Below are 12,287 nucleotides of genomic sequence, written 5' to 3' on the forward strand. Positions count from 1 at the left end.
TGGGGATGGAGGGAGGGATGGAGGGAGGGGAGAGGGTGGGGATGGAGGGATGGGGAAGGAGGGGATGGAGGGTGGGGAGAGGGGCGGGAGGGAGGGAGGGAAGGTTTGGATGGGATGGGATGGGAGGGGGAAGAAGGGAGGGGAGAGGGTTTGGAGGGATGGAGGGAGTGTTGGGATGGGGAGGGAGGGGAGAGGGTTTGGAGGGTGGGAGGGCAATGGAATGGGAAAGGGTCAGGGAGGGGATGGGAAGCAGGGAGCGGTTTGGGGGCGCAGGGGAGGGGAGCGGGTTTGAGGAGGATATTTGGGAACCGGGATGGAGGATCAGGAAAAGGGCGAGGGAGGCGTTTTTGGGACGAGGGAAAGGGGTTGGGCATGGAAAAGGGTCGGGAAGGGGAGCGGATTTGGGGAGGGGTGAGGGAAGGGGTTGGGGGCTCAAAGGGGCTGGGAGGGTGGGGCGAGGGGGAGAGAGGAGGATTTGGGGATGGAAGAATGGGACTGGGGCCTTGGAGAGCTGGATGGGGCGGGGGGGTGTGAGAGGGATTTGGGGAGTGGGTTTGGGAGGAGCAGCCTGGAGGGGATTTGGGGGAATTGAGGGATTTGGGGGAATTGGGGTAACAGGACTTTTGCCCGCAGGTTCTGTGGGTTTTGGCCAATGGATTTGAGGGATGGATTTTCCCAAGGGAGGGAGCTTTGGGAAGTCGCTCGGAGGGAATGGGGTTCGGAGATGGTTTTAGGGGAACTTGCAGAGATCACATTTAGTGGGGCCAAGTTCCCGGGCTCTGGATTCCCAGGGAGTGCTGTTGGGAAGTGGGTTTTTTTTTGGGAAACACGTTTTGGAAGAGGTTTCTAGGGTGAGGAGGTGCAGGGCCAATCCTGGGGACTGCGGGAAGAGCCAGAGCTGCCCTTTGGGGTCCTGTGGGCTCCGGAGGATGAACCTCCACCTTCCCAAAACTCCCCCGGGCTGTTTCCATGGAAGGTTTTCCAAGTTTCAGGAGCCTCCCTGAGTGCCCAGGGAGGTGACAAAGGAGCGGGGACAGCTGGGTGTGGCACTGGGGCTCAATCCCTGATCCCAACTGTTCCCAGGTACTTGGGGATTGTTGGGAATTCTTGTCCCCTCAGCTCAGGGCAGTGCCCAGCGCCGGGGCTGCTCCTGGGCTGATTTCCCACCCGGGATTTTGGAGATTTTGGGATAACCGGAGGGTGTGCAGCTCCCGGCAGCCGGAGCGGTGGCAGGGTGTGAATCGCGACATTCCAGCTCCCTGGCGTTCCCAGGGATGGCAGCAGAGCCAGCTGAGCTCCGAGCGGGACTGGGGAGATTTCCCGGAGGAGGTGGATGCAGCCAGGGCTGGGAATGCTGGCAGGGTTAACCCTGTGCTCTCCTTGCCCAGTGGCGAGGGGATCATCCCAAGGGATCTGTGGGACAATGGGATCATCCCAAGGGATCTGTGGGACAATGGGATCATCCCAAGGGATCTGTGGGACAATGGGATCATCCCAAAAACCCCAGGAATCTGTGTGTGGAGTTGGGATCATCCCAAGGGATCCGTGTGTGACAACTGGATCATCCCAAGGGATCTGTTTGGAGATGGGATCATCCCAAGGGATCTGTGTGACAATGGGATCATCTCAAGGGATCTGTGTGTGACAATGGGATCATCCCAAGGGATCTGTGTGTGATGGGATCATCCCGAGGGATCCATGCGTGGCAATAGGATCATCCCAAACCCCCAGGGAGGCTGTGGGGTCAGCAGGGCTGTGACAATCCCTGCAGTGACACAGGACATGAGGTGGCCCTGGGGCACTGAGGATGTCCAGGGATGCTCCTGATGGGAATGGAGCAGTGGAGAGGCAAAGACCTGGAGAAATGATGTTTTCCAAACCCATTCCAGATCATTTGTCCTGGTGTGGTGTTTGGGGTGGCACTTGGGGTGGCACTAGAGTGGCACTTGGGGACTCAGAATTCCAGTCTCTATGACCTTGGAGAGCTTTCCCAACTCCACCATTCCCCAATCCTGTGATCACTGGGATCATTCAGAGGCTGGATGTCACCTGTCCCCTCATGGCCAAGAGTTCCCCACTCCCCTGCCCTGTTCCCGTACCAGATGGGAACATTTTGTTTTCCCTGTTGGAAGAAGAAGAAGAAGGAGATGGGATTAATTCCAGGGATTAATTCCAGTCAGCCAAGGCAGTGCTGGCAGCCGGAGGGAAAGCTGGAAGAGCTCTGGGAACTCTGCATGATTCCCTTCCTGCCAGGCCTGAGGGACAAGGCTGTCCTTGAGTCCTTCTCCAACCCCCAGCTCTTGGCAAATCCATGAGAAAAGCATTCCCATCCCTAAATTAGGACAGGAAAAAACTGTTTTTCCATGGATTAATCCTTTGTGAATCCTAAACTCTGAATATTTGAAACTTTGAATATTTTCTGGCAAGCGCTGCCCTGAGCAGAGTTAGGCCTGAGTTAGCAGGGGACATTGCAGCCCTGTGGTGGCTGTGCCCAAATGCACCCAAAAAAGGGGAAAATCATGGAAAACACCATCCCTTTCCCACCAAAATCCCATCTTTATTGGCTTTCCGGGATAAGGGAACAATATCAGGAGTCGCCTGGGTCAGAGCAGCACTCCTGAGGGGTTTTCCTTGCTCCCCACTGGAATTTCAGGGCAGGATGAAGGTGGGATTTAACCCCTGGATGTCCCTGTCGTTGCTTTAATCCTCGGGATTTGGCAGCTGGAATGGGAAAGTGAATTGTATTTCATCTTTGCAGTGGGAAAATCCAGTGGGAAGTGGAGATTCTGGGCAGGGCAGTGCCAGGGGGTGCAGAGTCTGGCAGGGATTGCTCAGGGATTGCTCAGGGATTGCTCAGGGATTGCTCAGGGATTGCTCAGGGATTGCTGCTGTTCCCGCTGGATTTGGGGATCGTTGGAGGCTGGAAGGCTTTTGTTCCCTACTCCTGTGTCCCACACATCCTGATCCCCTTTATCCCTCCCTACCCCACACATTCCAGTCCCATTCCCTGCTTCCTACCCCATACATCCCAATCCTATTCATCCCTCCCTATCCCACCCATCCCAATCCCGTTCATCCCTCCTTTCCCCACCCATCCCGATCCCATTCCCTGCTCCCTATCCCATACATCCCAGTCACGTTTCCCCATCCCTATCCCACACATCCCTGTCCCGTTCACTCCCCCTTTTCCCACAGATCCCAGTCCTGTTCCCGCATTCCTTTCCTACATATCCTGATCCCATTCATCCCTCCTTGTCACACACATCCCAGTCCTGTTCCCCCATCCCTATCCCACCCATTCCAGTCCTGTTCATCCCTCCTTTTCCCACCCATCCCGATGCCATTCCCTGTCCCTATCCCACAGATCCCGGCCCTGTTTCCTCCATCCCTATCCCACACATCCTGATCCCATTCATCCTTCCTTTTCCCACACATCCCGGTCCCGTTCATCCCTCACTATCCCACACATCCCAGTCCCGTTCATCCCTCCTTTTCCCACAGATCCCAGTCCTGTTCCCGCATCCCTTTCCCACCCATCCCGATCCCATTCCCTGCTCCCTTTCCCTCCCATCCCGATCCCATTCCCGCTCCCTTTCCCACCCATCCCGATCCCATTCCCGCTCCCTTTCCCACCCATCCCGATCCCATTCCCGCTCCCTTTCCCTCCCATCCCGATCCCATTCCCGCTCCCTGTCCCACCCATCCCGATCCCATTCCCGCTCCCTGTCCCACCCATCCCGATCCCATTCCCGCTCCCTTTCCCACCCATCCCGATCCCATTCCCGCTCCCTTTCCCTCCCATCCCGATCCCATTCCCTGCTCCCTTTCCCTCCCATCCCGATCCCATTCCCGCTCCCTGTCCCACCCCTCCCAGCCGTTTCCCGGTGACTCCCGGATCGCCGGGCTGGCAGTGACACCTAGTGACACCTCGGGATATAGGGACACGGCAATGGGATTAGCGCTGGGAAGGAAATTCTGTTTCATTTTTCCAGTGGGAAAAGCCCTGAAAAGCTTTGGAAGCGGAGATTCCTGGCACGGGATGAGGGACAGGGAATGAGCCTGGGGAGCACGGAGCAGGACACAGCCTGAGCTCCAGCGCTTCCCTTTTCCAGGGCCAGAAATCCCATTCCTGAAATGCTGGGATTTGAGGGATTTCTGTCACTGCCGAGCTCTGCTCCCTTCCTGGAGCTTCAGATCCCCGGCAGTGAGCAAACAGGCTGGAATCATGGAATTGCGGAACGGTTTGGGATGGAGGGAGGGACTTTAAATCCCATCCCATTATCCCATCCCGTCCCATTTTGATTTTTAAAATTTTTTTTTATTTTTTTTTCCTGATTCCTGGCAGCTTTTAATTCCAGCAAAACTTGGATTTTGGGTTTCTACACAAAAGCCACTCCCATCTCCACTCATCCAAGGATTTTTTTTTTAATGGGAATTTTTTTTCCAACTAAAACTTTACTTTTTCCTACCCAGAAAAAACCCCAATTTACAAATCCCTTCACTTCCAGACACAGAAGGCAAATCATGTTTGTTGCATCCCAGAATCCTGGAATTTTTTGGGAAGTGACCTCAAAGCTCAGCCCATTCCAGGGGCTTTTCCCCATTTATTTCCAAGCCCTTCCATGGAAAACTGGAAAGATTTTCCCAAAGGGGAAATTTTCTCCCGAAGGGTTGGGATTAGGATGAAATTAATAATCCAGTGATGGAATTTTGCTGTTTCTCCCCCGTTTTTGAGGATTGTTTGGATCAGGATTTCCTCGGGTTGTGATTTCCCACTGGGAGCAAAGTCCTTCCTGTGAGCATCGACCTGGGGAGGGAAGGATATTCCATGATTTCCTGGGAATTCTCCATCGCAGGGCTGGAGAGGAGAGAGCTGCAATGCAGAGGAGTTGCCTGGCTCATCCTCAGGGATGCAGGGAATGCTGAATTCCAGCTTTCCTCGGGAATCCTTTAACCCTTCCCTCCACCTGCACCGAGGGAGGTGGGGAACTCCGAGGAATTTTGGGAAGAGAAAGAGGCCCTGAAATAATGGAGTCGATATTTTAATTCGGGGAAAATGCTTTGATCATCTATTTTATAGAGGAAAAAAAGGGAGTTTTGTTAGGTTTTTTTTCCCTTATTTTTTTTTCTTATTTTATAGAGGAAAAAAATGCCTTCATTGCTTATTTTCCCACGGAAAAAAATGGCTTTATTCTTCATTTTTCTACGAGGAACAAAACCCAAAGAGAACAAAACCCAAGAGGTTTCTTGGATCAAATAACTTCCGTTTGGGAGTTAAGTTTTCAGGTAAGAGAGAATAAATTCCTGTTGAAATGACAAATGTTGGAAGTCAGGAGTTCCTGGCACTGCCGAGGCTGGGCAAACACGGAGAGGAGAGGAAAAGGCGTGCAGGGATCCCTGAATCCAAGAGAAAACTTCCTGGAAAGGCTGGGAGAGCTGGGAAGGTTCCCCTGGAGAAGGGAAGGATGCAGGGAGAGCTCAGAGCTCCTGCCAGGGCCTGAAGGAGCTCCAGGAGAGCTGCAGAGGGACTGGGGACAAGGGATGGAGGGACAGGACACAGGGAATGGCTTCCCACTGCCAGAGGGCAGGGATGGATGGGAGATTGGGAATTGGGAATTCCTGGCTGGGCTGGAATTCCCAGAGAAGCTGTGGCTGCCCCTGGATCCCTGGAATGTCCAAGGCCAGGCTGGACAGGGCTTGGAGCAGCCTGGGATGGTGGGAAGTGTCTCTGCCATGGAGTGGGGTGGCTTTAAGGTCCTTTCCCAGCCCAACTATCCCAGGATTCTGGGATTTATCCCCCAACCCCCGCCGGGCAGAGGATGAGCAGCTTTGCCTTTCCCTCCCCAAAGCCAGGGAATTCCCTCCAGCCGAAGGAGTTGGCAGCAGAGGTGGAGGCGCTGGCACTGCCGGGAGTGAATCCCTGAATTTCCCATCCCTGCTGGAATGCGAAAGGGCTTTGGGATGGGAAAGCTGCTTTGGGGTGCGCCTGGAGTGTGGGGAGATTGCTGTGCCCCGGTGGCTCTGCCTGAATTCCCTGCGCTCCCCCAGTGTCCATCCCACATTCCGCTTTTCCCTGCCCTCCTCATCACCCCTTCCCCTCATTCCCAAATCCTCTCAGTGCCTCAGCCTTCCCCTGCTCCCCTCAGCTCTCCATCCCACACTCCCGATCCCCTCACCGCCCCGTTCCCTCTCCCGACCCCCTGCTCTCACCGCCCTTTCCCGCATCCCCCGAACCCCTCACATCCCCCATCCCTGTTTCCCTGCTCGCATCCCCATCCCCGCATCCCTCCGCTCTCCCCATCCCTCCATCCCTCCATCCCTCCATCCCTCCATCCCCGCCCCATCCCCGCCTCCCCTGCCCTCCCCCGGCGGCACCTGCCCGGCCCTTCCTCCATTCTTCCCTCCATCCATCCCTCCTCCATCCTCCATCCTCCATCCCTGCCCGCTCCCGCCCGCCCCCGGGCCGAGCCGCAGCATCGCGGGAGCGGCGGCACCGCGGCCGAGGCGGGGCTGCTGCCGGGGCTGCTCCCGGAGCCGCTCGGCCCGGCCATGGCGAGCGGCAGGAGGGTGTTGGCTCCGCGCTGAGCGCCCCGGGCCGGGCTGAGAGAGCTGCGGGCACTGCTGAGCACCCCGGGGGTGGCGATGAACCTCCACGGGGGATGCTGAACCCCCCAAGGGTGGTGCTGAGCGTCCACGGGTGGTGCTGAACATCCAGGATTGGAGGTGCTGAACCCCCGGGGCTGCCGGTGCTGAGCTCCCCCGGGCGGTGCTGAGCCCGGAGCTCCGCCGCAGGTAAGAGCGGGTGGGGTCTGTGCCGTTCCTGCAGCCCCGGCTCCGTTAGCCCTTCCCGGGAATCTCAGTCCCAATTCCTGCAGCCCCGGCTCCGTTATCGCTTCCCGGGGATCTCAATCCCCGTTCCCGCAGCTCCGTTATCGCTTCCCGGTATTCCCTCAATCCCCATTCCCGCAGCTCCGTTATCCCTCCCCGGTTATCCCCTCGCTCCGCTGCTCTCCCCGCCCTCCTCCCTCCGCCGCCTTTCCTGCCGCTTCCAGGAGCTTTTTTTAATCAGGGATAAGCCTGCCCGGGGCCAGCGCGGTGACACAGCCCGGGGCCAGCGCGGTGACACAGCCCGGGGCCAGCGCGGTGACACAGCCCGGGGCCAGCGCGGTGACACAGCCCGGGGCCAGCGCGGTGACACAGCCCGGGGCCAGCGGCGGTGACACAGCCCGGGAACAGCGGCGGTGACACAGCCCGGGGCCAGCGCGGTGACACAGCCCGGGAACAGCGGCGGTGACACAGCCCGGGGCCAGCGGCGGTGACACAGCCCGGGAACAGCGGCGGTGACACAGCCCGGGGCCAGCGGCGGTGACACAGCCTGGCCCGCCCGGGGACAGCGCGGTGACACGCCAGGATTGAATCCCGGAACACCCCAGCGACCCCAGCTCAGCTGCGCTGCGAGCCCAAAGATCCAGGAAATCCAAAAACCCAGGAAATCCAAAAACCCAGGATCCAAATATCCCTGGAAATCCGCGGGCCGAAGCTGCTTACGGTAGGACGGAGCGCCGTTTGGTCTGTTTCATCCTTAGCTTTTCCTGGAATTGCACTTTGGGCTGGCAGGATTGCCCGGAAAAACGCTTTGAGCTGTGGATTTCAGCCGTAGGATTCCCTGGAATAACGATTTGGGCTGGCAGGATTCCCTGGAATTATGGTTTGGGTTCTCAGGATTTCCTGGAATTATGGTTTGGGCTCTGGATTTCAGCTGCAGGTTTTGCTGGAATAGCACTTAGGGCTGTCAGGATTCCCTGGAATAATGGTTTGGGCTGTCAGGATTCCCTGGAATCTCATTTAGGGTTATTCCAGCCGCAGGTTTCCCTGGAATCATGTTCGGAGCTGTCAGTCCCAACCGTAGGTTTCCCTGGAAGCGCCTCAGCCTGGCTGCTTCCCGATTTTCCAGGTGGTTTTTCCCAGTGGTTTTTCCCAGGTTTTTTTTTGGGTGTCTTTCCCAGTGATTTCCCCCAGTGATTTTTTCCCAGTGTTTATTCCCAGTGATTTTTCCCAGTGTTTATTCCCAGTGTTTATTCCCAGTGTTTATTCCCAGTGTTTATTCCCAGTGTTTTTTTTCCCAGCACTCACACAGAGATGATCCCACTGAAATTCCACTTGAATTCGTAAATAAGGAGAAGGACAACCCGAACTGGTGGCAATGGGGTCGGAACTGGGATTTTTTCCCCCAGAAAATCCTAAAGTTGGGATGCCGGCTGCTCTTCCCAGGAATCAGCCAAAAGCTGCTTCCCAGCTGATGGAAAATAAAGTTAATTTTAGAGTTTTCAATTAGAAATGGAATCAATCGGAATGAATGAAGGGAAAATAGCTGCTCAAAGGTGTTTTTTCCTGTGGGGAGATAAGGGGCTGGGATTGATCGGGCTGGGAATAGCAGGAGCAGCGATTAGCGGGAGATTAAAGCACTCTGGGAATGACGGAGCCAAAGAGGGTTTAACTGCTTGCTGCCTGCTGGGCTGTGAAGGGCAGCTGAGGCCTCCAAACTTGGCTTTTCCCAAATATTTCTGAATTTTCTTCCATTGTGCTGCACTTTTGGTGCTCCTGGGGTGTTGTGTTATCCATAAATCCATCCAAATCTCCTGGAAAGGGGATGACTGGAAGAGTTTAAATTGCATAGAAATGAAAAAGTGCTGCTTTGTCTTTTGGTGGTTTTTTTTCAGTCAGGCCTTTTCCTGCAAATCCTTTTGGGTTTTGATTTCTTTGGGTTTCTTTCTTTTGGGTTTTGATATTCTTTGGGATAGAAATAGGGAATTTGGGATGGGATAAAACCGAGTTAATTCTGATTCACCTGCGTTGGGTTTGGAAGTGATTCCTTCCCAGAAATTCCATTTTAAGGCACAAATCCAGTTGGGTTTTCCACCTTGGAGTTCCCAGCAGAGTTCATTTTTTGGGTAAAAAGCTCTTTTTTTTTGTGTGTAAAAACCTCCTTTTTTGTGTAAAAACCTCCTTTTTTGTGTAAAAACCTCTTTTTCTTTTTGTGTAAAAAACTTCTTTTTGTGTAAAAGAACTCCTTTTTGTGTAAAAAACTCCTTTTTTGGGTAAAAAAATCTCCTTTTATAGGCTAAAAACCTTTTTTTGTGAGTGTAAACCCCTCATTTATTTGTGTGTAAATCCATCATTTGGGGGTGTGTGTAAAACCCTCTTTTTTATGTAAAAACCTCCTTTTATTGTGTGTAAAACCTTCATTATTTGGGGAGTAACAACCTAATTTTTTTGGGGGTTAAAAAAACTCTTTTTTTTTTTTAGTAAAACCCTCATTTTTTTCACTCAAAAAGCTGATTTTTTTGGTATAAAAATCTGCTTTTCTTGCCCAAAGGAAGCCGGGAGGGGAGAACATCATCCCCCAGGGTTCAGGATTTTTCCGTCTGTTCACACCTGCTTCCCACCTGCTCCAAAAACAGCTCCGTTTTTTGGGAATGAGAGGTGACAGAGCTGTTCCCAGCCATCTGCACCCCCAAAATTCTGTTCCCGAGGAGAATTCCGGCTGGTTTGTCCGTGGGAAGGTGTGGAATGGGATGGAGTTACCTTTTTCTTGATGTTTAGTGGAATTTTGGGGTTTGCAAAGTGTGGGATTGTAGGAACTGAGCCTCGTTGGGGGATGATAGGAAAATGGGGGCTCCTGAAAAAAAGTGGAATTGCCTGGAAATGAGGAATTGGGAATCTCTGCTTTGGTTTTATAATGGAAGGAAATTCCAGTGGGTTTTGTCCATCAGGTGAATCCAAGGAAGATTTTGCCTGAAAATCTGTGAGAATTGAGAATTGAATTGAGAACTGAGAATTAAGAATTGAGAATTGAATTGAGGATTGAGGATTGAATTGAGATTTTTGAGAATTGAGAATTGAATTAAGAATTGAGATTTGAGATTTGAATTGAGGGTTGAGAATTGAGAATCGGATTGAGAATTGAGAATAGAATTGAGAATTAAAAATTAAGTATTGAGAATTGAGGGTTGGATTGAGAATTGAGAATTGAATTGAGAATTGAGAATTTAATTCAGTACTGAGCTCTGTTTGGCTGCACTTTTATGGACACAGAGGAAAATAAGTTTGGGGTTTTTATGTTTTATTTTGAAATCCCACACGGTGAGAGCTGATGGATTCCAACAAATCTGCTCCCCTCAGAAAACACGGAGATGAGGGAAAAATAAAACAGGGATGGATGGAGCAGATTCCAGTCTTTTTGTGAGGATGAGTTTGGGGTTTGGAGCGAGTGGGATGTGAGAATTACTGATTTTGTGAGAGGAAATTTGGTTTCTCTGGAGATTTGTTGGATGGAAAAGAAAATGAGGGAATTCTGCTTGGAGCACAAATGGGATGAGGAGAAACGGAGGGAGCTGGGAAGAGGCTGGAGAATTCCTGGGGGAGCTGGGAAAGAGCTCAGCCTGGAGCAAAGAGATCAGGGGAATTTGGGATCTGCTCCAGGGAACAGCCAGGGGACGCTCAGCTTGGATTTTGGGAAAATTCCTTCCTGGAAAGGCTGTCCTGCCCAGGCAGTGTGGAGTCCCCATCCCGGGAGGTGTCCCCAGAGCTGTGGGTGTGGCACTTGGGGACACGGATTGGTTGTGCTGGTTGAGAGCTGGGATTGCTCTGAATTCCAGCCTCAGAATTCCAGGGTTTTGTGGTGATCCAGTGGGAATGTCCAGTTGTTTATCCAGTGTTGGGTGATGTGGAGAATGACAGTCTGACAGCCCTGTGGGGTGGGAGATGTGCAAACCTCCTTGGGGACAACTCTGGGGGGACACTCCCTGCTTCTTGGGGACATCCTCTGCTCCATGGGGACATTCCCTGCTCCATGGGGACATTCCCTGCTCCATGGGGACATTCCCTGCTCCGTGGGAATATCTTCAGCTCCACGGGGACATTCCCAGCTCCACGGGGACATTCCCAGCTCCACGGGGACATTCCCAGCTCCGTGGGGACATTCCCAGCTTGGTGGCTTCCCCAGGTCCCAGAATGATGGCATTCCAGAGGGTCACCAATCCCACCCAGCCACCCCAACTCTCCCACCCTATCCCCATCATCCTGGAGCTCTGGCAGCCTCGGGAATGTCACCATTCCCAGATTTCCCTGCTCCTTGGCTCTCTCTGGCTCTTCCCACCATTTCCCTGGAAAACTCCAGGCTGGGATCTGCCGAGCTGTCAGTGTCACTCAAGTGCTTTTCATTTCCCAGGAATGTGGGAGATCTCCACCTCTGGAATGGGAATAAATAGAATCAATGGGAATGAGGCTCTGCAGCTTCCAGGGGGAGAAATCCCTGGAAAAGTGAGGTTTTGGGAAGGGGAGATGCCAGGGAAGGAGGAATTCGGGAGGTTGGTGAGGAAAAGTCCTTTAATTTGCTTTTATAATTGGGATTTGGGGAAAAACCTGGAAAAGGGGATGGGAGGAGGATTTGGAGCTTCTGAGGTGTTATAGGAAATGGGGTTAAATTATAGAAAATTTCGGTGTTTTCTCATGGTCGGGTGTGGAATAATTCCCAAAATTTGGATTTTCCAGAGGTGCAAATTAATTTTTGGCTGCCCTGGATCCCTGGAAGTGTCCCAGGCCAGGCTGGACAGGGCTTGGAGCAGCCTGGGATAAAGGGATATTTCCCATGGACATCTTAATATCATTTCCCATCCAAACCATTCCATGATTTTATCGAATTCCATTAAAATTTAGGGAATTTTTAAATCTTTATTTTAATTGACTTCAGGCTTTGGGTGCTTCAAGCCAGCACAGCACCAGGGCTTTAAAAAAGGAGGGAAATCCAGGGGAATTCTTCCCAAATTTCCCATCATTTCCTCGCCTGGAGGATAAAATTTGGGGAAAGCCTGAGCAGAGCCAGCCCAAAGCAGGGCAGCTTTTCCTCTGAGGTGTGGGATGAGAGGAATCCATGATTTCCCACGGAAATTCCTGAGTCACGGGAATGACTCTCCAGGGGAGGAGTGGGGCTGGTGTGAGATGTCAGGGAGTTTGTTCTTCCAGGAGAGGAGGGAGGCAGGGAAAACTGAATTCCTGAATCACAAAACTCTGACTCAACCTTCCTTTTCTTTTTGCCTTTTTATTTTTTTCCCCCTTTTTTTTATTCCTTGCTAAATTTGAATCAGCTTTTTCCTGGATTGATCTCAGAGTTTGACAGTTCTGGCATTAAAAGTTCTTTTTTTTTTTTCTTTCCCACGTGAATTCATGAGCTGCTCGTGGTAGGAAATGCTGATTTGTGGGGTTTAGGGGGTTTTTATTTTCTATTC

At 52.7% G+C, this 12,287-nt stretch overlaps 1 protein-coding gene across 3 annotated transcripts in view; it reads left to right on the forward strand.

Moving 5' to 3' along the window:
- The first annotated feature begins 6,711 nt into the window (after positions 1 to 6,711).
- Positions 6,712 to 12,287, forward strand: part of GALNT13 (polypeptide N-acetylgalactosaminyltransferase 13) — a 43,964-nt gene continuing 38,388 nt past the window's right edge. The window contains exons 1-2 of one of the 3 annotated variants that reach the window (XM_085067209.1): positions 6,712 to 6,792; positions 7,070 to 7,549. The gene's annotated coding sequence lies outside the window, so the exon portion shown is untranslated. The remainder of the gene's footprint in view (positions 6,793 to 7,069; positions 7,550 to 12,287) is intronic. The other 2 variants (XM_085067207.1, XM_085067208.1) reach the window with 2 other exon arrangements.

This window comes from Lichenostomus cassidix, chromosome 7 (genome assembly GCF_008360975.1).
Source record: "Lichenostomus cassidix isolate B80296 chromosome 7, HeHo_3.0, whole genome shotgun sequence".
Lineage (NCBI taxonomy): Eukaryota > Metazoa > Chordata > Aves > Passeriformes > Meliphagidae > Lichenostomus > Lichenostomus cassidix.